The following is a 4,159-nucleotide window of genomic DNA, read 5'->3' as shown; positions in this document are numbered from 1 at the left end:
CTTCTTGTATTGGTCCAGCTCCCCAGGTCGCTGCGTGCGGGTTTTCATCCATGCGACTACTCCCCAGCTCCCCATGCATAGTAGCTAGGGTTCGTCGGCTGGTCCAACATCACCTACTAGTACTATTATAGAGGAAATGCCACTCAAAAAGTTGTCTTGATTTATGCCTCGGTGGAGGTATACATGTTGTTTCGACAAAAACTACATGGTGGTTGTGCGATCATTGTCCATATGGTGGTAGTACTATCACTGGTTAAATGAAGAAATGCTTTTTTTCTCAGGTATCCTGGTTTAGTTCCCATCAAGATTATTATGATGCTTCTGTTTGTTGGTGTACTTTTCATTAATTCTTATTGACAATTGAGATGTCGTTGCTAAACCTTTTTTATATTTTTGGAAACAGCGATGTGTGTCTCCATACCCGGGCATGTCTTCCTCAATTTTAGTGGAACTGCACACAATTGGATGGCCATTGTTGTTCCGCCTCACTGTCCTCTGCCACGTGGTTCTTCCTTCCTCGAGCTTGATTACTGAGAAGAAACAGACCACAGTGAGGATTTGTCAAACTTCTTAGGTGCCTCACCCAAACTTGATGCCAAATGGATGATGCATCACCACGATGACCTATCGATGCTCATAGTTGCGCCTCATGGTTGCGTCGGCTGGTGAAGCTGATCGATTTTCGACGAAAAACAAGCTGTCTTCCATCAGTGCTCTTTGCTTGTTACGCACAAAGATGATATCCTTCGTCAGTTCACCTTGCGTGCGTTGGAGACGCATTCGTCTTTCACGTTGGTGCAATTTTTGCTAGGGTTTTACGACAAGTGGGCCCAAAATGTGGCTGGCTCACCTGTCATACAGCCAAAAGCAGGTGCAGTGAAGGCACCGGAGCTTAGTCCATACTACAGTAGTATATATATAAGCGGGAGCCTCAGCGCTTGTTTGCTAGGGTTTGCACTCTCCACACGCTCGCCGCACTACATATATGTTACTCCCTCCATTCCGAATTACTTGTCTTAGATTTGTCTAGATACGGAGGTATCTAGCACTAAAATGAGTCTAGATACATTTGCTAGGGTTTGCTATATTCACAGTCTCTCACCCTCTCTTCACCAGATCTAAAAAAGACTGCGTTAGCCTCTTGTCTCTCTCTCTCCCCCCTCACAGCTAGTGAAGGAGGCGTCCGTATACTGTCGCACTGGGAAGGGGAGGAGGTGCAGCGTTCACTCTATCGCCTTCGACGAGGGAGGCAATCCACTGTCGGTTGCGCTATTCTCTTTCACCTAGTGCCTATGCGAGAGGGCCACTGACCCCTTCTTCCTCGCTGCCGTACTTAGTGTGGGCAGATCCGGCCTCCTGCCGCACGCCTTGCCACATCCCGACGACCCTAAGGTATAAGTTTCTTTGAAACCATCATTGCTCTAGCTGCATGTGGATCTTTTTCAATCTTTAGTCGAATATAGGTCTTGGTTCAAAGAGGAATGAAGGGTGCGGTGGGTTGGAGCAAGAATCTAGGACGTGGTTCAATGAGGAAAGGAGGGGCGGAAAGTAGTATAGACTGGCTATCCAGCCACTTTGTAGGTCGAAAAGGAAAAAAAAGGGGGTAACCCAGTACACACATCTGTAAGGAACCGATCTCTTTGTTGAAAAGGGAAAGAAACTGGGGGGTCGGGTAGTTTGTGCATGACTAGATTTGCTGCCCTCACATAGGAAGAAGGTTCAAAGAGAACAAATATGGGACCAACGCATATATGCTGCTTGGCTACATATTCTGCATCACCCATTTATACGTGTGGACGCACATGGTGCTGGCATGTCCCATGCAGCTATTTTGCTATTGTTAATCTCAGAATTAACTACTGGCCTGTTTTAAAAGAATTTCTCTGTTAATATGAATCAATGCAAACGTTTTAGAAATGCCACTGTCCTATACTTTGTTTTACATCAAGATAAGGTAGATGCTTCTTTTTGTGGCCGCATGTTTCATCCTCCTTTATTGGCCAATAATTGTTTTCTTTTTTGCCTCTTAAAACAGGGATATCTATTCAACTTGTTGCTATAGAAAACTTAAATGTCACACCGGCAACTTTGCTTGATTTCAGTGCAACTGCACAAAACTTGATTGGATTTCCTATTCGTGTTGGTAGATTCATATTTTATGTTGGTCGTCTCATTAAAGGTTAGTACAGGCCTTCATCCACATGATTGTGCAGTGTGCTTTGAGATGCTGTGCTACTTGTATTGGTACTGTTTTAAATAAATGATGAATTGAAGCTATTGTATTGCTGTCTTTTCCCATTAAGTAGTGAACAAAAATGGGACCAACCCAGACATGATGCTTGTTGCTTTGTTACAACAAATTCAGCATCACCCCCTTTATAAGACAGTAATTGATGCCACTCTCAGAATTAACTACCGAATCTTATTTCAAAACTGCAACAATTGTTAGTGATTGGCGGGATTACCATTTTTGTGGCCGCATGTTTCATCATCCTTTATTAGCCAGTAATTGATTCCTTTTTTGCCTCTGTTTATACAGGGATATCTATTCAACTTGTTGCTATTGTGACATTTTGCTTCGCTACGCGAAACACTTTTCTTGATTTCAGTGCAACTGCACAAAACGAGATTGGATTTCCTATTCGTGTTGGCAGATTCATACGTGATCTTGTGTGTGTCATGGCAGGTTGGTACTTGCCTTCATCCACATGACCGTGTAGTGTGTTTTGAGATGCTGTGCTACTTGTATTGGTACTGTTTTAAATAAATTATGAATTGAAGCTATTGTATTGTTGTCTTTTCCCATTAAGTAGTGAACAAAAATGGGACCAACCCAGACATGATGCTTGTTGCTTTGTTACAACAAATTCAGCATCACCCCCTTTATAAGCTTTGTCGTTCTTTATACATGTTGAAACAAGGCATTGTTAAGATAATGTCTTAGTCAATATGAATGAATCACACTGATGGAGAATTGCTACTCTCCTGCTTTGTTTCCCATTAAGATAAAGTAGATCAGTAGATGCTTTTCTTCTGGGAGTACAAGTCATCAACCGTTATTTCTTAGTAATTGTTTCCCTTATACCTATTGTTGCTTACAGGGATATCAAAATTAAAGCTCGGTTTTATTCCGACTTCGATTTTAGTTAAACTGCACAAAAGGAGCCAATGTGTAAGGCAAACTGCTGCATTACTGGGTCTAGTTGGTTGTTCCACTTTGCGGAAAGAAGCAGTCAATGTTTGCGCTACATTAAGAAGGAATGACCGAGAAGCTTTACAGAGTATTTTAGACACCGGTGACATGACTAGTCTGCAGAGACCATTGGCAATTTAACAATACGTGGAGTGCCCTGGGCAAAAAGTGCCCAAACAAGTATAAAAGCTACGACAGGACTCCACGATCATAGGCATTACATATTTTGAATGGGAAAAGCTTGTCAAAGTTTAATCATTGATGTTAGCAAGAAGACGTTAGTTTAATATATTGGAATTGGAAAACCTTGTCAAAATTTGCTCATTGATGTTAGCCAGAAGACATGCATTTGATATTTTTGAGTGGGACGCCCTTGTTGTGAGCAGCGTCGAGTGTTTTTTCCTATTCCTGTGTTCAGTTTAGAAGTAAATAGTTACTCTGATGAGATATTCCTGTGTTAAGAGTTTGTTCTGAATATTGTCTATGTAATGCCAGGCCTTGTGTTTGATTGCAAAGTTGAGCTTGGAATGTTGTGGCATGCGGCATCACGAGCTGTTCACCGTGCCTCCTGAGAATAATGCTTCGTATTGTTTTGCATGTCGATCTAATGCTAGTGATTTGCTTGTTAAGAAGATCATCCTCTTCTGTTGTTTCCATGCTTAATAAGTTCATCGTCTGATGTTTCATTCATAGCCTATACGACAAGTCGGGTAGGTTAGACGTGAAACCATATGATCTTCCGACCAGCTCATGATATTAGGCTATGATTGGATCGTCGTTTTCCAACCAAAACCTCTTGTAAAACTGACGCTTGTAAATTAAAGCAGATGGTCTCGGGCGAAGCCGCTTGGTTGGTCGATTTCGACTAGTAAAATATCGGAAGTACTTGACACGTGATAAAAACGCTGAACGACACTCGGACGACTGCTAATCCAGCCGTTCGCTGATGTTTCAGCCTTGCCCATG

This window comes from Triticum urartu, chromosome 6A (genome assembly GCF_056163025.1).
Source record: "Triticum urartu cultivar PI428250 chromosome 6A, HENAU_Tu73, whole genome shotgun sequence".
NCBI lineage: Eukaryota > Viridiplantae > Streptophyta > Magnoliopsida > Poales > Poaceae > Triticum > Triticum urartu.
Note: the sequence above shows the minus strand (reverse complement) of the source record.